Source organism: Paralichthys olivaceus, chromosome 6 (assembly GCF_024713975.1).
Source record: "Paralichthys olivaceus isolate ysfri-2021 chromosome 6, ASM2471397v2, whole genome shotgun sequence".
Taxonomy (NCBI): domain Eukaryota; kingdom Metazoa; phylum Chordata; class Actinopteri; order Pleuronectiformes; family Paralichthyidae; genus Paralichthys; species Paralichthys olivaceus.
In genome coordinates, this window is record NC_091098.1 from 10,128,044 (window position 1) to 10,153,399 (window position 25,356).

At 40.4% G+C, this 25,356-nt stretch overlaps 2 long non-coding RNA genes across 4 annotated transcripts in view; one reads left to right on the plus strand and one right to left on the minus strand.

The window, feature by feature from the left end:
* LOC138410487 (uncharacterized) overlaps positions 1-17,865 on the plus strand; it is a 34,934-nt gene extending 17,069 nt beyond the window's left edge. The window contains exons 1-5 of one of the 2 annotated variants that reach the window (XR_011243196.1): positions 3,974-6,617; positions 7,306-8,317; positions 11,556-11,710; positions 12,571-12,689; positions 13,172-17,865. This is a non-coding gene — a long non-coding RNA (uncharacterized lncRNA). Of the gene's footprint in view, positions 1-3,973; positions 6,618-7,305; positions 8,318-11,555; positions 11,711-12,570; positions 12,690-13,171 lie in introns of those variants that run through there. The other variant, XR_011243197.1, reaches the window with a different exon arrangement.
* On the minus strand, positions 181-7,375 carry LOC138410488 (uncharacterized). 2 transcript variants are annotated; one of them, XR_011243199.1, is made up of 3 exons: positions 7,211-7,375; positions 2,728-2,791; positions 181-1,139 (listed from the first exon to the last, which is right to left on the minus strand). It is a non-coding gene; the product is annotated as an uncharacterized lncRNA (long non-coding RNA). The 2 variants fall into 2 exon arrangements; XR_011243198.1 differs by having other exon boundaries at positions 182-1,132.
* Positions 17,866-25,356: the final 7,491 nt, after the last annotated feature.

A 25,356-nucleotide genomic window follows, 5' to 3' on the forward strand; every position in this document is an offset into this window, starting at 1 on the left:
ATAGATGGATGGACTTTGTGTCGTCAACAAATTCTATGTGCATTAAAAACCTGATGTAGTTTTCATGATCTATCCTACATTCAAGAACTGCTGACAAAGTATGAGATACTAGCAAAGTGAGTGAAGATGTGCATGCTATTGTAATTACAATGACTAAAGTTATATTGCATAAAGTGATCATGGCTCATTTCTTCTTAAGATAATTTATATCAGCAGCATTTTTCTGGAAGTTTTTCGGTATGATGATGCCTTAAAAGTGATTTCATGCAGGCTAGATGTTACAATATGTTTCTACTTTGTTTTCTTTGGTTTGAATAAGAATCGATCTGAGCATTGATGGGCACCACACAGGCCAGAGACAAATGACACCAGGTCAAACTTGAACAACTCAAAATTCAAGAAAAGAACCGACACAATACTACGTAAGTTGGCTCAGTTCAGTCCTTCGCAGTCTGCACGGCCCTTGTAGTCGCCTCCTTCAGAGGACGCTGCAGCAAACATGTGGCTTGCACTTGTATCATAGCAAAGGGTCTGGATATCAACCTTTTTTAATAAATCTGTGAAAAAACATCTAAAATCCTGTTTTCACCTTTTCATTGTGGGGGTTTTGTGTGGATTACTGGGAGGGTTCACATTTGGCTGCAACACAATACAATGTAAAAAAATTATGGGGTTGAAAGATTTTCTGGATGCACTGTATGTTTATTTTATCCAGCAAAGTCATGATTACACAGAACAGTTCGATTAGCATGGAGCGGCTTCTGTTATTCAGCCAGCTAACATGTGTTCAGTGTTAATGATAATAATTTATCTTGTTTCTGTCTGAGAACAGAAACAGGCAAATGTGTAAATGAGAACCAGTGAATAGTGAATTCAGGCCAGGTGGTCTCAGAGAGCAGGAGACCAGGCTCAGCAGAGTAACTGTCCTTCTCTTTGCCACATGCTCGCTGTGATGCATAGTTCAGATTCTTTATTTGTTTTTAATTGGTGGAGAATTTAAATGAATACAACCTGAAATCACATGATTGTGAAGTGAAGGGCATTTTTATATTTAGCTGGCTGAGTGTGGACTGTTCCATCATCCCTCCCCCTTCTCTCCGACAGGCTGCTGGGTCTCCTGGTGAGAGGTGACCTTTCTCCTCAAGGAGAGAGAAAGAGAGAGGGAGAAAGAGAGAGAGAGGAAGAACGAAGCAGTAAGAGAGAGAGAGGGAGCAGCAAATTGAGCAAGAGGGGAAACATAAATGAGTGAATGACAATTTAGTAGTAAAGAGAGGGGGATTGTGTTTTAAAACAGAGTTGTACATACGTATTGTGAGCGTGTGTGTGTGTGTGTGGCATGCGTGCATGTCTCCTTCTGTTTGGGAACATATGTGTGAAGGTGATTTGGGTTAATGTGTTCATGTGCATTGTATATGAGACAAATGTGTGAGTGAGAAGGAGGAAAAAGTGTGTGTGATTGTACGTGTGTGTGCATACCATATGTCCATTGTGGGTGTGTGTGAGTGCGCGCGTGTGCGGGTTTGCGTGTGTTTGGTGAACTGATGGTAAATAGAGATATCTACTGTATTGTCTTCATATGGTAACCATGACAATGTCCCAGTAGGAGAGGCTGTGTGTGTAAATGCTCAATGACATCAATGTTTAACTCGAAATACGCACCCACACATACTCACACACACAATTTACTGCAAATATATTGTCACTGACTACATCTGGTAAACACACACATACAGTAGCTGCTTGGGTTCACACAAACGTCATGCACTTAGTCAACATAAGAATACACACACTATGTTGAGGACATACACACAGACACACACACACACACACCCTCAAGTGGACCAGGTGGAAAACCTGTTAATACTCTCAGAGGTAAGCATGCTAGTCAGTGTCTCAAGTGCTGTGTGAACACACTGTTGAGTGGTAATACAGTGTGACTCTACCTGTAGTTTCTTACATTTTTGTAAAACATCATTATCTAAAAATCACTGGCCTGCCTTGTCCCTGACAGGAATCTGAACTGTTCACATTGATATCCAGTTCAGTTATTTTGTTTGATATTTTGAAACCCCACTTTGTCTCTGTTTTCTGGTTCATAGAGTCCACCTTTAACCATCATTATGAAAGGATTGCATCTATGGCTACTTTGTTAAGAGCAGGTGTAATTATTTTAAAATGGGGTGAAGGTTGAAATAACCAATCCGAAAACTGTGGGCAACACTGCACTTACTTATGTCTCGCCATGTTTACTGTCAAATCAGACAGACAGACAGAGATTTCCTGATTAATTCATAGAACTAGTAACTAAATATGCCAGTTGTTATGTGGCATAGCACTCACAACTCACAAAGCAACATTATGTGAGTGACGAAGAAACCCCCATCATGAAACTTTACTGAGGGTTAGAACATGGGTTACAAGGGTTACAATGATTATCAGGGTAACCACAACATGGATTTTCAGTCACCCATGTCATGGTGTCCTCATTGCAGGCACGTGCACAGATAGACCCCTATCTGTGCTCAAGCACCGGCCCTTTTGCCCTGGATGAGAAAAATGCCCTTTCTGCTGGAGCCCAATTTTTTACTTCATTCTAATTTTGGCGATGGGTGCCCTTTTTTTTTGGCTTGAGTACCTGCCCCCAAAAATGTCTGTGCACGTGCCTGCCTCATTGTGTACATGGGCAACTGGACTTTCATCTGTCAATCCATCCATTATAACACTTACCCTTGAGGGTCACAGTGGGAGGTTGCCAATCCCACCTGACGTTGGGTAGGAGATGGGGTACATCCTGGACAGAGACACACAACCAATCACTCTCACATTCACTCCTATGAGTCTATAATTAAACCTACCCCAATCTAAATGTCTTTGGTTTGTGGGAGGAAGTCCAGTACCCAGAGGAAACCCACACAGGAAGAACGTGCAAACTCCACACAGTAAGACCCCATTAAAACTGAGATTCAACAGTGCTAACGACCACAACACTGCGCTGCCTGCAGCTGGACGTATGTTCCTAAAGACAGTTGCTGCAGTTTAAAACAAATGCACAAGTTGTCTTGGGTTTCCAACAACCATCCAAAACTCAATAACCATTCTCATCCAAAAAAACCCAGTTGTCTCAGCACTTCCTCAGCGAGTCACCTGCCAACTTGAAGTGGATCAGATTGGACAGACAGGAAGACAGCCAGAGAGAGATTCCTCAACTTATTAATAGGACTGGTGAATGTGTTATCGCCCCTTCAAAATGTGCCTGTTGTTACATTGCACTGCAAACAGAGATTTCTGGATTTATTAGTAGAATAAATCAAGAATATTAAGGTAATGAAAATTTTATAAGTTCAGAACAGTTCACACATCATGGTTTATTGTCAACGAGGAGCCTTTATTATTAACCTTTAAGCTGTGGAACAGTCAATAGCTCAGTAAATGTAAGCTTGTAACCAGACTCTGGAGTATGTACTCTTAAGACGACAGACACGAGCAATCATTCCTCGACGTTCATCATTCAAGAGGTGGACATATACATTTTCTGCACCGACAGTTGTCTCAATGAACCAAAACGGCCATGCAGCAGTTGTTAAAATGTGTGGAGGTGCAGCTCTCACCTTTTAAAATAAACCTACACACTTTAACTGTCCTGCCACTCTAACTGTGGCTCTGTCTGCCTCTCGGTAATACAGCTGTGTGCCATGTCAGTGCTTTGAGCTACGTGCAGAAAATCACTAACTGAATTAAAGGAAGACAAAGAGGTAAAGGAGGAAAATAAATAAATCACACTTCATCAGAGAATAGTGTGCTGTGAACATCACAGACTGATGATTCCTAACGGTATAAAAGAATCTGAAGGAGGGTTTTTCCTCTGATGATACTGAGGTGATGTTGGGTTTCCAAATACTATCCATCACACCTGTGTGTGTGTGTGTGTGTGTGTGTGTGTGTGTGTGTGAGACAGATGACAGAATGTGTGAGATAGTGCAGGTGTGTGGGTGGTGGAGGGAAGAATTGAACGGTCAGAGAGAGAATGAGAAAGTGAACAAGAGAAAGAGAGCGAGTGAATCATTCCCTGAACAGACCACCTCGACAGCGTGATATCAGATGCATTATTCGATGATTGGATCGCTGGCTACAAAAGGTGATAGATCTCCGCCTGAAATTGATTTCTGTCTGGATGTGACTCACACACACACACACACACACACACACACACACACACACACACACACACACACACACACACACACACACACACACACACACACACACACACACACACACAAAACCAGGAGAAACTAATTACCAGTTCACTGAGTGTCTGAGAAACCTGAACCTCAATGAAAACACCTGAAGGACTGGCAGACTGGCAACTAGACAAAATAAATTGGGAAATTAATGTTCTATTATTGGACTGAGCGTGTGTGTGTGTGTTGGTATTTTCACAGGGTCTGATTTGATCACCTTTGGGGTAACGTTTGCTCCTTTTGTGGGGTTTTATTGAACCATAGAACATATTACAGTGTGTGTCAAATAGATGCAAGGCTAAGATGTCAATTAAGTCATTTAAATAACTGAAGGCCAACGTGTAAACAACAATGAGCTGTTCATTTTTATGTTGCTTGCGGCAGGTGGTGAAACTTATTATTGGATGTATTTGTGTCTTGGTCTGAAGAACCATCTTCGTTTGTATGAGCATTGTGTGAGTTTGCACATCAGCTTACCTTTGCAGTATGGATAATGGTGTGTGTGTTTGTGTGTCTGTGTGTGTGTGTGTGTTGGGAAGATGGGAAAAACATGTTCATAAGAATAAGAATGATAGAAGTCACCCCTTGAGATGGTTGATCCGTCTTTTTCAGTCAAAAAATTACATTTAACTTAAAGTTGAATGGACATTTCACTTTGTTTACTCTGAAGTGAGTCACACCAAACAGAAATAGCACACGGCAGAAACATAGTGTGGTTTCTAGTCTTTTAAAAAGCTGCTAAACTGACTTCAAGGTTCACCCTCTGCTCAGTGTCTGTCTCTACCCATGTATGGGACTAACATGAGTGGTCATGGTGATGTTGTTACTGGTGTGTGTGTGTGTGTGTGTGTTGGGGGGGGGGGGGTTACCTCTCTGTCAGAACTCTTCTGTCACACTCGGTAATGATCAAAGCTCTCTCTAGGACCCCCTACCGTACACACTCACACAACCAGCCAACTGGACAGGAATTGCTCAGCCATGCAGCCCTCGCTCCACACGGCTCATACAAGATCACACACGCACGCACAAATATACATAAACACATACATGCACGTTACTCCTCTCCTGTTTCGTGTCTTTCATCCTTCCAATTCCTTATTCTTTACATTGTGCTGTGAAACCCCTGCCTCCGTTACCAGTCAGAAGTTCTCCGTTTAATGTATTACTGTTTGGGGTTTCTCCTTCTCTTCTCCTGCAGGCATTTTTCTGTAATGTTTCTACATTTCATAATGTTGGTTCAGTTTCTTTCTTCAAGTTTATTCTTTCTCTGCTCAGTATATGATTAGATTTGCCGTTTGAGACTCTCAGCTCAATCTGTTTTGATTTTCTTTGTGTTCAGAGAATTTCTATGTTTTTGTCTTTTGTTTTTGATTATAATAATCAATGCCTTTTTGCAACTCACACAACCTTTAATTTCTTGTTTTGCATTAATATGTTCACTCTTCTGTCCAAGCATTGATTTTTCCTATTGTCACTTTTCTTCTCTCCTCTCTCTTTCCTTCATCATAAAAGTATAATTTATTATTTTCCTCCCTTATTCACACATCATTTATCTGTAACCTTTACAAATAAGAATTTCCATAACATTCACGTTATATTCTGAATATGTATCAAACAGGACGTTATATTATTGCTTATTGAAATAAACTGAAGGTTCAAGATAGGAAACTAAAACCACTTGGATAATGTTGCACCATAAGTAGATAGAGAGTAGATGTTAGTAACACTACGTTTCCTGTGATGTAATAGCGACTGAATTTTTTACTTTTCAACAGTGGAAAACCAGACTTAATGGTTCAGTGTGTATAAGATTTAGGTGAAATGGATCTTTTGGCACAAATTTAATAGAGGGTGAGGTGAGGGGTGTTCAGCTGCAACATGCAATTTCACCACTAGAGGTCACTAAATTCTACACACTGTACCTTTAAGAACAGAAAATAGTATTTAAAATTTGAAATGTGGCACCAATATTTACAGATAACCCTCTCTGGATGTTGGGTTCCTTTTTTTTTTACACACATTTCTCTCAAGATATATCAACACAGTATTCATCACAGTTCTTTCGTCACTCTTCCTCCTTCTTTCCTCCCTTCCATTGTTCTGTTATTCATATCATCTTCCTCCTTTTATCCTCTTTTCTTTCACTTATCCATCAAAGACAGACCTGATTTGATGTAGTTTGTTTTTCTGTGTTTTTTAAATTTTAGTCTCTTTCTGAATCTCCCTTTCAAGATTGTCTTCAGAGGATGGTGTCACTCTCACCACCAAATTATTAACTTTGCTCAATTATTACTCTTTGGAGGATTGTAATATAGAATTAATACTGCTGAGAGACAGTTTTAATAATATGGCAGCTCTGTGGATTCTGAACAAACCGTAATTGCTATTCATTACTTATTTTGTGTTTTTAATTATTTTATTATTCAATTATTTTTCTTTAAAGGTCCAGGGTGTGAGATTTAGGTGAAAGGGATCTATTTGCAGAAATTGAATATAAAACAATCCTAGTGATGTTTCCCTAGTGTGTTTCATCTAAACCGCATGAATGTTTGTTTTCCTTACTCTAGAATGAGCCCTTTCTATTTAAATACTTTATATTTACATCAAGGGGGTCCTCTCTGTGGAGGTCGCCATGTTTTTTTCGGTAGTCCAGACTGGACAAACTAAACACCTTTTGAGTTTTTAATTGAATTCTACCACAGGTTCTCTTTCATGTTTTGAAGCAGAGGGTGAGGTGACTGCAACATTTCACTTCACCACGAGATTTCACTAAATTCTACACACTGGACCTTAAAGTTACAGGAGTTTGGAATCAATAAAATACAAGCAAACCTACCTACCTACCCACACACCCAACCTACCTACCTATCTAAACAACCACCCACCCACCAACCACCCTACCTACCCACAATGTGTTAATCAATGTATTTTATTTTGTCAAGGGGTTATAAAGCTAGTGAAAAACTCACCCTCTGGTCCATTTTCCCTGCGATTACCAAAATAAATCCAACCACTCCCCTCATCATGAACCACAAATTCATGTTACGTCTCTTTCATTTGAAAGGAGAGCAGGCATCCCACCTCCCTCCATATCCACATCCCCTCCTGCAGGCCTTGCGACAGCCCACTGAGAGGGGAGACAGGAAATGGAGCAGAGAGACGCGACAGCTCAGCACGAGACTGGAACCAAACCCACTGACACACACATCTGCACAGATACACCGAAACCTCCAGGAAGCCCTATTTGTTTTCTAACTTGTCACCCCAGAGATGCTTTTCTGTTTCAATCACAAATGATTATTCTCCAAACAGACAGGGATATAGGTTTAAAGACTGAAAATGCTTAGGATCTCATGTCAGGAAATATTTTGACCTCTGAATCCGTGTGTGGTGCACTCGCCCCATTAGCTGCAGAGCCCAGTCTGTTTGTAATCTCATTTTTTCAGCATTTACTTACAGCTTGGGATTGTAGTAATATGTTTAAACATACCAGTGGGTTCCAGACACTTTAGTTAGCCTAAATTATCAGTATTATCAGTTTGGAAAACGGTCAAAATATAGAACCAACTAAGCTAACCAGCTTCTACAGGCTACAAAAGTTGGAATTATAGTTAACTTCAACTCAATCGTGACATGGTGCTCAAACTGAAATGTGCTCAGACTTATTTGAGCATAACATTTCATCTGACGGAACTGTCAGCAGTGAAGTTACATTGTGAGTCAGCAGACACCAGGTTTTGACAAGGAAAATGCCTTTGTGGAGTTAAAAAAATATTTGTATGCATTGATTTTCATGCTTTTCAAAAAAATCTGAATCTGACAGTGTCCTCAGACTGCTCTGACAAATCTCTTATCACTGATATTTTTGAAACTTGCTGAAATCAAATGAGTCTTTCAGTCATGACACAGACACTTGTGCTGATATAGACTGTCAACTTGCTGCCAGCTTGGTCATCATAATACACATTTAATATGTTTCATTTGTCAATCACAGAATGCACTGACGTTTCCACTAAAGTCTGCTGAGAAACAAAATCAACTCTCCACTCCAGGGCTGCCAGATGGGAAATGTTGAGGTAAGGATTAAACTATATTATATCTTATATGTTAAATATTATATCTGGGACTAGTCACCCAAGAAAAAATTCAATGAACAATATGTAACTTCAGTTGTTAGGGGTCTCTCAATCAAGAGACAATGAGCATTGGATCATGGTAGTTGTCTTCACCATCATTATAAATGTTAATCTGTCACCACTCAGGTGTAAATATTGTACCTGATGTAAAATATTAAAATTGTATTCACATTATGCAGCAAACGGCAATAAATAATCGGAATCCATTTTGCTTGACCAATACAAACACTGGAAGGAAAAAACAGCTGATGGGCTAACTGGCTAACTGTATGTTTTTCCCTCGTATTGTGGTGTTAGCCCTGGAAGTTATCGCAGAGATGGGACAGAGATGGGTTAGAAGGATATGACACAATTAAAAGGCGACAGAAATTAAATGTCCCATTACCTTGATTGGAAACTGGGGATTTCTCTGAGTTTCAACAAGTGGACACAATATGTCACATAGGTCTATTTTTTTTAGACATTTTAATGAAGAATTTGTACTTATTTGTTCTTATTCTTTAACACAACACAAACTTCAAATTGTTTGTATATCAGTATCTTCACAAAACACATAGCCAAGCTCTGTCTGGGTCTCCTCCACTTGTTGAGACAAGATGAGTAAAATGGTCTTATTCACCTAAATCATCACTACAAACATGCTTTAACACAGACATCGAATCCATATTTTAAGATACTGTTTATTATAACTCCTAATACTGTCTCTAAATGATATAATTATCATCAATTATTACCATACATTATAACATTATTATATTACAGAGGGCAAATACAATAATTATCTGGCAATGCTGCTTCAGTCATATAAAAAGAATGTATTATATGACCACCAGAGATTGTTGTTATTTTCTGAATACGTTACAGAATGCAAAAACCAACATTACTAATATGTTACTAATGCAAACACCAATCTGCCACAACAATGAAACTATCTTCTGGCTATATATATATTATGTGTACATGTGTTCTCTCTACCATCAGTGTTAATGCATCACCTTGAGACACTGCCAACCCACCTGAGAGAATCTCATTACTGTTAGTTTCAGCAGAGTCTTGTTTGATGTCTCACAGTCTTCGTACGCTTTCAGAGGCTTTTCCACGCAACGATTTGGGAGGGAGGAAATAAAAGGATAAGCATGGATTTTTTTCCTCACTCAACAAAAATAGCCAGCTCTAAACGAACGTGAGCTATTTCTGCTGTGCTTGTTAAGCAAGACAAATTTAAAATTAAACAATAAACCGCCTGCATACACTGTCATAAGCTGCAGTAACATGCTCCGCAGCATACACAGGTGTTACCCCTAAAACCTAGAGCTGGATCACCAACCTCAGTCGCTCAGAGATTACTACACTATAGCTGGCCGGGGCTGACTGTGCACTGTATCCAGAACAAAGCGGAGAGACAACGAGAAAAGACGGAGGATAAAAGAGGAAAAGAGAAAACCAGAGAGGATGATTAGAAAAAACCCTGCTAGTCATCGGCTCTGTAGAGCTGAAATCCCCTCTCTCAGCTCTCTGGATGGTGAACAAGCTGGGACCCACAATGGCCAGCAGATTTCCCCGGATTTGCAGCACAAAGGGTGGGCAGTTGTCCACCCAATAACCCTCAAAACCCCCACCACCCTGACACATGCATCTCTTCTCTCACCCCCCCACATACTCATTCACTCCATCAACAGGACCCTCCATCTGATCCGACCGCCAGTGGCTGCTGCAACCTCCTGAACCAGAAGCCAGTTGACTGAAACAATGAGTAATAACATGTGTGAGCTCATGTGTGGCCACACAAACACAAACCCAACAAATTCTGGAGACTTTAGCCAACTGTCACTTTCCTGCCAAACAGAAATCTCATACTGCAGTTGTGGTAATTGGAGTTTTGCTCCATGTGCCCATACAGGAGGATTGATTGACACAGCCACACATGGACTTTCCATTAGCTCTGAATAGGTAGAATAAAGTTTTAAACCCAGGATTTGAGTTCAGCTTCGTCCCAGTCTCATTAAAAGTTACATGATCTCATCACACATGGACCTGGTCCATGACCCTTTTCCAATCCCCACCCTTAGCTTAAAAAAGTGTGGCTTCAACTTTATTGCAGCCAGGTGTTTAGTGCACTTGAGTTTGGCATAATCATTAGGTTGGTCTCAGACAATTAAACAATGAGACGATTAAAGCTCAATTAATGACTAATGTCTAATGTCTCCAGCACTGTTATGTTCCTGCCTGAGCGACGGTACAGAGATGGCAGCAGGTGGCTGAGTGTAGCACAGCGATGGAGCATCCACTTAGCAAGTTACAACCACAAGCTCTGTGTGTGTGTGTGTGTGTGTGTGTGTGTGTGTGTGTGTGTGTGTGTGTGTGTGTGTGTGTGTGTGTGTATTTCCATGAGATTGTGTCAAAGCCTGACTCTAATCACTGGGATTGTGCCACTTGTGTCTGCCATGACAGTGATAGTAATTGCAGCAGTTTTTGGCTCCAGTGCTAATAGAAGAGAGACGATCAGCCAAGCGGCTGCTGGGACCCATCACCTCTTCAGAAATGGACATCAGAGGGTTTTTAATCTGGCTCGGTGGTGTGTTGAAAAAAAAGAAAAACATGTAATTATCGTTGTGATAGTGTTTTTCTCTCATTTGCAATGAACGTTCACATGGGATAAAAAGGTCTCAAGAAAGACAAGATAATGGATATACAGTATGAAAGCAGTGAATAAAACACCCCTAACACCCTAACATGCCTAACTAACACCTACTGTGCACTGTCCGTGCACTTGTCTACCTGATCTCCTACACTCGGGGCTCTATCTCAACAATCTAGGCACATAGTGTGCATTTTTAGACATCCAGATTTGAACTTGTTTCATGGCGGGGGAAAAAAAACAAGATCTAGCACTTTAATTCTTACCTCTCCTAAAGTTGTATTCATCTTATGCAGCAAATAAATAATTGTGATCTATTACAAGTGACCAATACAAACATCAAAAGGAAAACACAGCTATAACTGTCAGTGTGTTTTTGCATAGGAAGTTATAGCAGAGATGGACACACTCACGTGTAAAAGACATATGATGCAAAGTCACTTTGAAAATAATTGTGATTTCTTTGAGTTTGTACATTGTTGAAAACATTTTGGATAATGGACAATCATAATCCATTCTGCTTCTTTCATTTGCTGGTAGGTGTTTCGGTGTTAGAGAAGACAGGGTAGGGGTCTCAGAGCAGATGAAAAGAAGCAGTTGATTTTTTGAAGACTGAGCATCTAATCAGGATGGCCCTGTGGAGGTATTCTGAGAGGAGACCCTGGGACTGACCAGGAGTATCCAGCAGGGATTGTGTATCCACTCTTGTCTGGGAATCTCTCAGGATCCTGCAGGACAAGCTGTAGGAGGTATAGCTAGAGAGAGGAATGTCGGTACTGCTCTGCTTGGCCTGCTGCCAACGTGACCCGGACCAGGATATGTGGATTAGATGAATAATGGACTGAAAGATGAAAGATGGTTCCCTTCATTTTGCATCTTTCTGCCCATTAACTATGAATCACAAATAAGCAGTACATCATTTGTTTTCATTTCATTCTCTGTAATATATATATTTTCCTATTTTGAAATGTATTAATAATCTGATTGGAAAAAAGAGAGAGAGAGACCAATCACTCAGGTCATGCCTGAAGCACGTGCAGTGCTGTTTGTTGTGTAGATGCTGCCCTGTGATAGTGGACTATTCAAACAGAGTGAAGGAGATCGATTCACAGACAGAACACTTCACTTAATTCAGTTTCTGAACATTCTTGCTTTTCCCACCACAACCATCCTCTCTGTGTTCCAGGATTGACAGACTGAAGGCTGTAACATTACTGCCAACTGTGTCCCGTAGCAGCTTCCTGTGAGGAAGACATTTATTTCAATTTATTCCAAATTGTAAAATATGACAATTTGATCTGTCTCATTTTGGTTATGTACTGTTGTGACAGCTTCTAAGAGTTGCCTGCTGAGTAGCAACATTTATACAGTGAGACACATTTAAATTCTTATTTGAAAATCAGTCTTTTGTTATCTTTTAGTTGTATCACACCCAATGCCCAGTAGATGCTCAAATTAAGATTTTTACTGTACATTTGATGTTTGTATGTTTATATTTCTTTTGCCAATGTCCATGTTTTCCTTGACTTCTGGATTTGAATTGCCCACATTTCAGATATCAGATCTTCCTTAAATAATCCACCACAGAGTGCATCGAGAGAACCCGCTAGCTGACCTGATTCCAGGGGCAAATACGAAGGCTTGAGTCCTTAGTTCCAACCTGGCCCTTTGCTGGTAGGTTGGTATGCTAACATACACCTAAAAATGATAATGGGAAGTAATCAGAAGTAACAAATATTTATGTAAATGTGTATGTCTGATGTGCCAGAGCTGTTTGAAGTCTCTCCTCAAGTGATTTTTATGCTGTTCAGAGCAGATCATTGATCCTGTGTGTTTTTAACCCAACGTGTTGATTGTCTCTTGGATGAAGGTCATGTGTGTTTGGACCCAGAACCTTAGAAAGCATTATTTGATTAAATAGCAGGTAGATTTTGCAGACATCATCTGAGAATGACACAGTGAATATTTTACCACTCAGTCTTTCCTTTCCAGATTTGATATACACCCATTTCAATCAGCCCTAAACCCTCAGGTTAACACATTCAGAAATGTCATGCTATTTGTTATTACTGCAGTGGTATCAATCACAGCGTTGAAGGGTACAAGCTGTTTAAAGACATTTTATTACAATCCATCCCAACTTTCTTTTTTCACAGCTTTTATTTTCAAGGCTGTCTAAGCAGGGACGGGACGCCCGGCATCTCAGTCTGCATTGTTAAGGCAGCAGAAAGAGGATGAGCGGCTCAGCTAACCCACATGAGGTTAAAAATCAGATTTTCTGCTCTCTTGTAAATGTAACCAGTGACTCATTGCAGACTGCTTTCAAAGCTGCCTCGCATTCCAAACTGTTTCTGGGCAAATGACCAATACTATCAAAGAAAAAAGCTTTGATTCCCATGACATATTTATTGATCATAATACTGCCTTCTGATATGTGCTGCGAGAAAAGGGAGCCCTACCCTGAATATCAATGAAGCCCCACTGACAGGCAGATAGAGTGGGAATATCATCAAGGGCCTATTCATATTTCATGTTTTCTATTGCAGCCTATTCTCCTCTGTTCTCTTCAATTCTGACTCGCACTATTCATTTTCTGCATTTTTTTCCCCCTCTCTCGCCTATTTCAATCTTTCTTCAATCTCACCCTCTCTTACTCACTAATGTTTTGTGTATAATCATGTAGCGTAGCACAGTCAGGCAGCAGAGGCCAAGTTAGAGGAAACATAAATACCAAATTCAACCTGTTCTTATTTAAGAGGATCAAACACATAGGGAAAAGATCAAAAGACACCATTTTCTTTATTTTTTCTCCTTTGTCACTGTGGTTTCCACTAATGACCATTTGTAACAGTAGATGTACATGTGTTTATGCATGTGTAATCAGTGGAGTTAAGTGAAGTCTGCTTTGTAATCTATTTGATGGAAAGGCCAGATGATGAATGTCTTTGTTTATTCTGAAAAACCTGACAAACCAATTGAAAAACGAATCCTCCAGTTAAGTTTTACATGTGGAGTCTCTACACAAAATAAACATCAGAAGTACGTCAGCTTATGATACTGTAACAAGTTAAAACACAATAATAGAGAACCTAACTTACAAAAACTTGAATGACCGAATTGTCTTACCTCTCCCATGTACTAACTGTGTACAATTTTGTGTAACTGTAACAATAATAATAACTGCACATTGAATAATATATTTATATATATTCTTTGCTCACAACCTCGGATACCCCAATTATTATCAAGTATGATTAAAGTAAGTGTTCTTTGATTACTTTACTTATATTGCCTGCATTTTATCATAATCATCACTTGGGAGATTCCTTGAAGAAAATAAATCTATATAGCATATTGTACATCTTTTTTTCCAGCTCTGATAAGATGTGGGTACTTTTCTTTGCAGATCCTGAGAAATTAAGATTCTCATCATTTCCAGATCGACTGCTACATGTTTGATTGCAGCTGTAAAAGCTTGGTTATGCTTCACTGCTGCCTGATGCGTCGTTTTCACATCCATATTCAAAGTACAAAGCAGACATCTGCACGTTATGGCCCTTTTTACAACAGCTGCTAATGCGTGGGCTAACTAATAGGTTTCAGTCAAAGTCAAACAAAAAACTGGAGAAAATAGAGAAAATATTAAAGTCATATCGTAGTATGTATAGTTCTGTTGTCTGCTGTGCATATTTGATACGTCTGAGAACTCAGCTCAATGTGGCAGTCTGCAAGGTTTTCTCCAGTGGCATGACAAATAGAAATATGTGTCAGTCCCCCACTCTGGTCCAGACTGAACTATTTAGACACTTAGATGATCAATTGCTGTGATGTTTGGTACTGTGACGTTTGCGCTACATTTTGTACAGATGTTCTTGGATCCTTGATGACAAGTACTCCAAATTAATCAACTAAATACATCACTCTGCCCTCTACAGCCATGCTTATAATTCCCCTGTCAGCAGAATAACATTATTTGTCTGAGGTCTCCAAATCTGTTGCAAATCATTATTAAAAAATAAAGTTTGATTGTGTGGAAATGCATATGTTTTGGTCCAAGCACAAAAACAGAGGAGCATAGTTTGGGATAAAGTTATTCCCACGACATGTTCAAGGGCTTTGCCAAGTCAATGTAAACATAGGCATCTTTATTTTAGGGGATTTGCTGACACGATGGATGTTGTCTTTCTACTTGTGAGATCAGTCTGTCCCACATGATTTATGGTGAGCCATTAATTTTTCATCTAGAACCATCAGCTGCTAAACATTTTAATTTGTCCAATACTCAGTTTTATGACCAAATGCCTTCAAAACTAATGACATTCCAATGAGCCTCAGCTGTTCTCTGTTTTAAAGACAAATGTCAGCATGCTAACATGCACAGATACTGTTTACTGTAATATTTGTGAGTATATTAACATTCTGATGTCAGCATTAAGCTCAGAGCTTTGTATAGCCTCACATAGACATCTACTATGCTAGTAGATGCATGATTGTAGACTTTTAGTGTCTCAATCATAGACTGTATATAAAGATTAACAGCTCCCCAAAGGATCATCTGGATTGCCCCCCACAGACTTGCTGCAGTATAGGTCATAAGCCCCACCTCCTCCTTGTTAGTGGATAGGACATGGACCAAACTGAAAAGTCAAAGTACACATTACGTAAAATGTTTATCAAAGATGATCAAAATTTTTGCTTACAAGACTTTATTGTTGGGATTTTTCTGCACTACTCTCTCCAAAATTCCCCTTAAAATTCTTCCTTGGATTTTATTTGTCTCTGGGGTTTTTCTTTTCTCTATTCATGTTTGCTCTCGCTGCTCATGCTAACTTCCCAGTTATTCATTATTCCATAACTGTCTGTTATCAATTGAGATAGAGCCAGGCAAAGGACTCTCCAACAAGTCCATTATTCCTTCAAAGAGGTGATCAAGATGTGAAGTAATGGAGAACAGTATGTTTGCAGCCTTTGATGTATGATTGAACTGTGTTGTTTTGCACATGAATATTTCTGCTTGTTGCAGCAACTGAAATACTGCAGGGCATCTCCAAAATACAGTTTGTCCACCAATTCAGAATTTGTCAGAACTCATTGTTTAGTTACTTTAAGACATGCACTGACATTAGATATTTACCTGGGATGTTCCAAGAGGGGCTGTATGTGAGAACGCGAATGTTTGCATCAATTGCTGCTGACATCTTCCAGAACTTTTCTTGCCAACCACCTAATATAATGTTACCGATAGTGTCTGAAAGAGCCCATGTGAAAATACAGCAGGAAAATGTTGATGACATTTGAAAATGCAACAGACGCAAAACAGAAAAAAACCAAAAGAATACAAATATGTTATAATGACAAACAGGAGCCATACAAATAGAAGACGATGACAAAGATGTCAACTTAGAAAGACAACACAATTGAAGAGCTTTTGGTCATGAGTGCTGATGCAAGTGTGGATGTGATTTTCGCAGCATAGTTTAAAGGTCATTTGCCTCCTGCATGATCTACTCAGACATCACCCCCTCGTCTGAATGACAGACCTTGACAATCTCCTGCTGCATTCTTCATACGTGAAAGGCAAATTCTTGAAAATCTCGAGACATCATTTTCCGGACATTTTCCAGGCTTTGTGTCTGAGATCGACTTGTTTAATTTATGGATAGCAAATGTATTTGAGCTTTTAACACAACATCAGTGCTGTCACTCTGGGTTGTTAAAGTTACAGCTGTGCATAAAGGACAGCATTGTGTCCTCAGCAGGACCTAAATACACACAAACCTGTGGGAGTGTTTGAGTGATAAAATAAGATCTTAGTGGTGCCATCATTTGACATTTAGAGTTGAGTAGACGTCACCAACATGAGGAAAATCTCATCTCATCCTGTCTGCACACACCTGCTTCCCCCTGGTTAAGCTCCCCTGTCTTTATCCAAGGTTTGCTCAGCTGTATTTTCTCTTTCTCTATCCCCCACGTTGTGTTTGTCCCTCCATACCTCACAGCTTCTGTACTTTCTGTAGAGCGATGTGTCATTGGGCCTGATTGTAAACATCATGTGTCAGCTGCTTTATTGTGCTATTAGGATTGTTATTAGATGATGTTAGCCTGGTTTTCTTAGTTTTACTATGTTCTTGGGGTCTAAATTGTGTTTTAAATGCTTTTCAGCCCTGACATGAAATACATTCTGAATAAACCTGAATATTTCTCTATATTTGTCTTTGATAAACTGTAATTTCAATATAAAATATTGACGGAACAAACCCAGATGAAGTGATCATTAACTTCATCTCATTATCCCACTTAAAATCACCCCACTCCTCACGCATGTTGATCAATGCATACCACTTATAGTGATTCTGTTTGCAGTAACAATAATTTTCGAATAAAGTATCTCATTAGCAATTTTCAGACCGACTAACTAACTAACTCAAGAGTTTATAGCGTTTTCTGTTTATACAGACTTGAGAGTCAAGAGTTGTTTCGGCCCAAATCACTACTTTGACAGTGTATCTTAACTGTTTAAATGTTTCAAATTAAATTGTTTTTTTTCTTAAAATTTTCAGTTGGAACGGTTTCAGTATTGTTCAGTTTCGTCTCTAAACCTGCCTTTGCACTTTTGCTGTATTTCTCTTGAGGACACGTGAAAAAACATTTCTCATTTCTGAGTGTCTACAGTCTGTTGGTATTATCCACTGAATGTCTGGGATTTTACTGCCTCATTGTTCCTCTCTACCTGAAGGTGTGCTAGAGACAATAGTTGACTTCTGTGGCACATAGAGACCTATCCCATTACTAAGACCTTGTTGTTGTAGACTTGTTCACTTCCTTGCAAATAAAGTGCTGATCGACTGTGGCATTCTTTTAAAGCTTTCTTTATATTAACAATCACATGACTATATGAAAGAGTTTGCTCACAGCAATTAATCATAGACTGTATTTATAGATGGGTGACATCTCTCATCTTCCTCTCACTATCCAGACGTCAAGCCATCTTGTGTCTTGGAGTCTGTGCAGTAGCGATTTGGGGATGGAGCCATGGTTTTGAGGTCTAGTCGATACACACACCCGTCCAATCGTGAGTCAGTCTCAGCTGTCAATCATGAGGTTTCACCACATGATGGTTTTTTTATAGCATCAATAACTAACTCACTTGGTAAATGATTACTTGGACAAACATCAATGTGATAACAACTCCCTAAAATGACAGAAAACATCTTTTAAAAATGTATATAATGGTTACTTTGACTTCACAGTACAGTCCATGTCCCAGTCACTCACATGGAGGAGGCAAGGTTTTTGACCTATTCTGCAGCCAGCCACCAGGTTGCGATCCTGATGCTGTGGCTTCACTATTGGGCAACTGTCATGTATTCAATCTTTAAATGAAGTCTGTATGTGCTGAACCCAGAGAGAATTACAGAGCATGTTTCAGCATCTTTTAGTTTTAAATCCTGCAGCTTTTCTTTTTTGGTTCATTGCCCTGCACCACACAGAAGGTAGACAAGGTCAGTAGACAAGTTTCATAATAATTTTGGAAGTGGTAGTTTGTGATGTTCTTGATAGAATATAACACATTGCAATTAAACACTGCCACATACTACAGCTTTGTTAGAAACTTCATGAAAATAGTTTTAGTTGCAGGACTAATGTATCAGACAGTTTTAGCGAGGTGCACCGAGTTCACTGACAAGTAAAAGTGTGATGCAGCTACAGAGCCAGATATTTCCCTCGGGAGTTAGTGAAGACCACAAGCAGAGCTAGAAAAGATGGAATTTTGTACTTACCCTTGCCAGGCAGCCAGACACATGACTTCAGTTAAATGGTTTCTCTGTATCTGCTGGATGTGTAAACAGTTAACTATATACAATGAGTTTGACGTATCAACTTAAGAAGGGATCAACAATGTCAGTGTTGTATTCACACTGCATCCAAGTGGCCACTAAAATCTGTAATTGCTAAATCTATCAATCCAATTTTGTATAGCCCATATTCAACTATCACAATTTGTCTCATTGAGCGAAGTACATTCTCATTTTCAAATCAGGTTAGTCCACAATGTTCACAAAGTCAGAAAAGCCCATAGAGATATAGTATGTCAAAGAGTATCTCAGACATCTTGGGTCATTTTCATGGGTAAAAAGCATGGCTGGGGAAATGTTTGGAACATCCTATTAGCCGACTGTGATCCGATCTTGGATAAGCAGAAGAAAATGAAAGGTTGGATGGACCAGGCACAGAGAGTGTTTTGCTGTCTGCCACTGGTTACAAACAATATCACATCACATTTGATCTTTGCAAAAGAAATGATACATCTTTACTAGTATTTAGAGTTGGGTGAATATTACAATCAAACAAAATGTCACAAATATTACATGAAAGGTTCAGTGATATTACCCTGACTGTGAAATATTGTGCCAGGTAATAATATCCATGCCTTTGGCCATCTTATAGCCTACACAGGTGTTTTATTGGCCGATGTCCCAGCCGCCTGGTTTTGCAAGCAATTAGAAACAAACCGCCACGATTTTGCAAATTCAGCCATGTGTGCTGTGTCACCTCTTCATTACTCTCCTATCTTCTCTTTCACTCTATTTAACTCTACTTTATTGGACTTTATTAAAAAGCAGGCAGTTCAGAACAAACCCATCTGACTTTAATAGCCTCCAGAGAAGCAAATGATCCCGAACTGTGATTTTATACTTTAACTTTTATTGCAATCAGGAACGAGGGCTGGGGGAGAGAGATGGAGGTGTTATGACTTTTACACTCCCAAGCCTCTTCACTTTCTGTCCTTTGCTATTGCATCTCCTCTTTTTTCTCATCTCTCCATCCTTCTCTTCCACCAGCTCCAATCCTTTTTTTTAATCTCCTTCTCTTCCTCCCCATCCTTTCTTCCACTCTTGTGTCCTCTGTCACCTCCTCTCCCCACTCCTACATTTACTTCTTTACTGCCCTCTAACGTCCATTCACCTTAACCCTGCATTCTTCCTTCCTCCCTTCTCCCACCTTCACCTTATCCCTTCTTTTCCCTCTTATATCCTTCCTCATCTCTCTCCTCTCATCTCCTCTCACCCTTGATGCCCTCTCTCCTTCCTCTTACCCATTTTCTCATTCATCCTGCCCCCCCACTCTCCCTGAGGCACCCACCTTCACCACCACCTCTCCCCCACCTTTCTCTCTCTCTCTCCTCCCTCCTCCGCCTCCTCCTCCTCCTCTGCCCGACATGACGTGGGTCCAGATCAAGGAACAGTGTTGCCTGGAGTAGCGGGGATTGAGGGCGACGCGTTGGAATGCAACTCCAGCCGAGCCCCTGAGAACAGAAGAAGGAGGAGGAGGAAAAGAAAGGAGGAGGAGGAGGAGGATTGAGGGAAGGTCGAGAGCAAGTATTTCCACTTTATCCCTTTAAAGTGTTTCTCTCAAATTCTCTCGTTCTTTTTCTCACCCCGTCTCTTTCTTCGTGTCTTGTCTTTGACATTTTGGGCTTCTTCCTTTTTATTTCCTCCCCTCTGTCTTTGAAAGTAGGGGGCCAAGAGCTGTTATTCTCCCTCTCTATCCCTCTTATTGCTGTTCTATCTCTCCAAATCTCCTCTCTGACCTTTCACCCATCTCTCATACCTCATATTGCAATATTACAGCTTGATTTCACTGTTTTCTCTACCACTTCAGTTTTGTCAGCCGGTGTTCAGGCTGTACACTCAGCCGTTTGTTTGTCTGACTGTTCGCAATGTAAATGCCAGTGAAAGAGACAGAGGGAGAGATGGAGAGAAAGAGAGAGAGAGGGCTAAATACATGGAGATGCAGATGGATACACACTCAAACACATTCACAAATTCCCCAGCCACACACCCACCCACACCCACCCACACACACACACGCACACACACACGCACACACACACGCACACGCACACACATACTACTTTATCAGGAGAATGAAAGTGCTTTCTGGCGGTATTTGAATGAGACAGAAAAGAACCCTATTCAGCCCCACTGCCCGGCTTTTATTAACACTGCGTGTCACTGAGGCGACATAAGCCTCCCCTCCCTCACACCCACTGTCTGTTTCAACACGCACACACACACACATTCGTACTTCTATCTTAGTGAGGACACTCACTGGCATGATGCATTCCCTATAGACCTACCTAACTTAAACTTAACCATTAAAACTAAATGCTTAACCCTAACCTAAACCTAATACTGACCCTATAAAACCAAGTTTTAACCCAGGGTCAGAAAGTTAGGACTGGCTAAAATGTCCTCACTCTTTAAGGTCTGGGCTCAGAAAGGTCCTCACAGAGATATCTGTACAAGTACCCACACACGAACACACACAGGCAGAGGGAGGTCTCCTGTTCAGGTATGATGATGCCCCCTCCCTCCCCCCTTACTCGCTCTTTTTCCCCGTTTCTCTCATCCCTCTTTTTTTCGCTCCTCCTCACTCAGGGGCTTTTGTTACCTTACTCTCCTCCTCCTCTGCTTTTCCACCACACCTCCCTCCCTCCCTCTCTCTCTCCGTCTGCCTCCGCCGCCGCTGAATGGAAATACGCACAGATGCGTGAAGGGGCGGTCAAACTCCACATATCCACCGGTGGCAGCGGCAGCACCACCGACCCCCGTCTCTTTAAGGACAAGAGGAGCGAGCAGGGGACACCAACTCTACTCTGTCTTTTTTATTCTTTTGGACATTTGTTCAGGCTGCGTGCAGAAGCCAACACAGACTGGAGACCACCTGTTTGAAAGCGGGCTGTGGAGCCCCCGGCGGCAGGACGCACAGGACGCAGGGACTGGGCCGGTGCAGAGGCAGAGAAGGACCCGTGGTGTCCCGCCTAGGATGCGTGGATGATCGCTTCGTCTTCGTCATCTTCGTCATCTTCATCATCTTTTTTTTTTTCTTCGTTTTTTTTTTTAGCTGCTGTTGCTCGTCGCATCCAGAAATAGCAGCAGAGTCTTTGTGAGGACGCGTCTGAATGTGTTTATTTGCGCTACTTGTCGACTTTCCCTTAAATTCTCTTGCTTTCCTGCGTCGCTGTCTCTGTCTGTCGTCTCCCCCTGTGGTGGGTTTCCAGCGCTGATGCCACTTAGTCTGCCCAAGTCTCACTAATTAGCGACTTGATTGACAGCTCAGTAATTGGATTTATTTCATATCCGCTCCTTGAAGTTGTGAAGCCTCTTAAGGCGCGACAGGAGTGGTTTCTCAGGCTTTTATTTCTGCAGAAAACAATAATAACATGCCCACTTTAGATCTGCAAGGGATTTGTTTTGGAGGGGTTTATTCTATTCTATTTTAATGTAGGCACTTGGCAAAATTCGCAATCCTCCATCCTAATCCAAGCTACTTCTGAGGCCAAAGAAGGGGGGGGGGATTTCAGGCAGAAGAGAGGGATTTTTATTTTACATTTTACCTTTAAAGTGTACTGTGTCTTGTTTCAGGAATATTTGCTTCCACATGTGACACAAAACGTGGGAGATGGTACATGTGGTTTATGACTACTGATTGAATGGCAAAGCTAAAATAAGAAATAACTGACGGATTTTTTTTTCTTGACTGGTTTGAAGAAAGGTTCATGAAACTTGTTGATGTGGATGTGTTTGCAGGAGGCCAGGTTCCTGCACGCCTATTGGTGGAAAAGTTGATTCTTCCCCTGTTAGAGAAAATTATTTAAAGGGAGCAGGATTTAGCCTCCACCAAAAGAAGTGGATTTAATTGTGGACAAAAATCCTATATTTTAACAACCACCCAAAGTAAAGTCACCTTTAAATTTTAATTTTAATTTATTGAAAAATACACTGGCAATTTACGCTGACTTCAAATGTTTAGAATAGTAATGAATACTATATAAAGAGAGTAATTGTTTATAGTAAATACAGTTAGACCCAATTTGTAAATCATACACATTTAACTGTTTGCATAACTGAGTCAGACAGCTGAATGAGTCTTTCTTTCTTTCTTGATATGTATTTACAGTAAAGGAGATGGGGGTAGGGTCTAATGTTACATTAGGAAGGAAAAGTGTGAAAACATACAATAGTCACTTTCTATGACTATGGCGGTATCTGAAAGTTAACGGGTCAAGGGTCTTTAAGTTCTAAGGAAGAAATCGTGTACGTCACACAGCAGGGTAGGTCCGTCTGATCGTGACGAGCCAAGAGCTGCATGACTGGAAATCCAGCTGCCTTGGAGACAACACTGTGGGGGTAAAGAGCCCAATGCTTGGTGGACGTCAATCCTATTGCCACACCTCAGTGCTGGGTGGCATCACCAGTCACCAGGCTCTCAATCTGAGTCACACACTCACACTATCTGACTTATGGTCAATCAGATGATCACTTTTAAGCCCTGTATAATGCTGAATTCCCAGTAAATCCAGTATACAGGTCCCAGTATAGTCTTTTATGAGATCTCAGGGTGTCTGTGTCCCCCACCTGCTCTTATCCTGTTTTCCAGTTTTGCAGGCCTCAGGGGTTTTATTTGAATGTCTTTAATCTTAATCTGGGAGTGTGTGTGCGTGCGTGTGTGTGTCTACCCTAGCTCTTAAAATCCAGTCTTCCAAATGCCCAGTGCGCTGTATGGCTTTTTATTCCTATCTGACTCTACTGATGGTTCATATAGGGATGGAAGCCATGCACCGCGCTGGGAGCCCAACGCACTGGACCATGGATTTAACCCTGTCACCCCACACACATATACACACACACACACACACACACACACACACACACACACACACACACACACACTTTATGTATGGACACACTTTTAGGAGCACATACTTACAGAGGGCAATAAATGCATGCACACATCCAGGGGACTGTGAAGTGAAAGGCTCTCTGACAGAATATGGATACACGTGAACTGCACACATAAACATGCATTAATGTATGCGTATGCATGCAATAGATATGCATGTGGGGCCTGCTTTACAAATGCACACACACACACTCTGAAGTAAAACACACACATGTCTGCCACAGAATCTCAACGTGATCAATACGGATCGCAGCGGAGCAGAATGAAAAATTAGATTGAACTGGAATGAACCAAATTGATTCAGAGAGAAGAAGCAGAACTCGTTTCAGGGGGAATCACACAGGCCCATCGCAAAAATAACAAGATAAAGAATTCATTCAGTCATGGTCTTTTACTTCCTTAATTCTTTGTTCAGGCTGCCAGTGCGATGAAGAGGGCATCCCAGCATGCACTGGAGTCGTGGCTGGGAACACATTTATGTCAGAAGCCAGTTTAGTGTGAAATAGAAGACCCCTTTTGTTAATGATACATTTTCACCTTCATAACAGAGTAAACACACATCAGGCCTCTCATTGTTTCAGATGAAATGTTTTGCACAATAACATTTGGAAAAAGAAGGATTTTTTTTTCCCGCTCTGAAAGACGAAGCATCACATTTGTTTCCTGGTGTGTGAGGATCTGTTACACATCATTATAAGTAAAACAGAACGGGAATAGAAAGAGACTTAAATCTGTCACGTCTGCTTGATGACCTGAAATCAGAAGTGCAATCGGTGATAACTCAAAACACTTGAAAAGTTTTCGGTTCCCTATTAATACAAGTTTTCTGAAATGTTATGTTTATTTTTACTAATTAGGCATTTTCTAATTATATATGTGCTAATTTATACATTTAAGAGATTCAGAGCAGAATTCTGAACAACGAATTAGGTATTAGAGCCAAATATTTTTAAACAGGGGATTTCTTTCAGTTTCTCCATAAATAAGGAAAATACTGTCTACAGCTATTAAAACAATTTAAATAGCTCTGTAAGAACCTGCATAACATTGATATACACCTGGAAAGTCTGATGTTTGATTGTTGGGTTATGAGGTACCCACACAAATGGCCTCAAAGTTCTACATCTTAATTGAAATCTACACATGCAAATAAACAACATTTAGTGAAACACCTCATTTTATGAACGCGAAATAGCCCAACACCTCAAAAGTGTCAATCCTAAAAGTAGCTCCTCTATTTGACGACATGTTTTCAGAATCTGTCCCTGTTGACCAGGTGATTGTGTCACAGAGTTGACCAGAGTTGACCAATGGCCTCATGCTCCTGTGAACACTAAAAAAATCTATACATCAATAATAAATTACATTATCTATTGGTCTGATTGTTTCTTTATTTCCGATACTTTTTCAACTCTAAGTTTACAAAAAGCATCATTCTTATGAGAGTGTGACTCTGACCTTTAATGCTTTTATTCTAAAGTTTTATATCAAGTTTGCATTAACACCTAATATACCACCATTTACATTCATACCATTCATGGTGTGAAAATAACGTGATTAGACCATTGTGCAATTATTTCTTCGGTTGATCAAT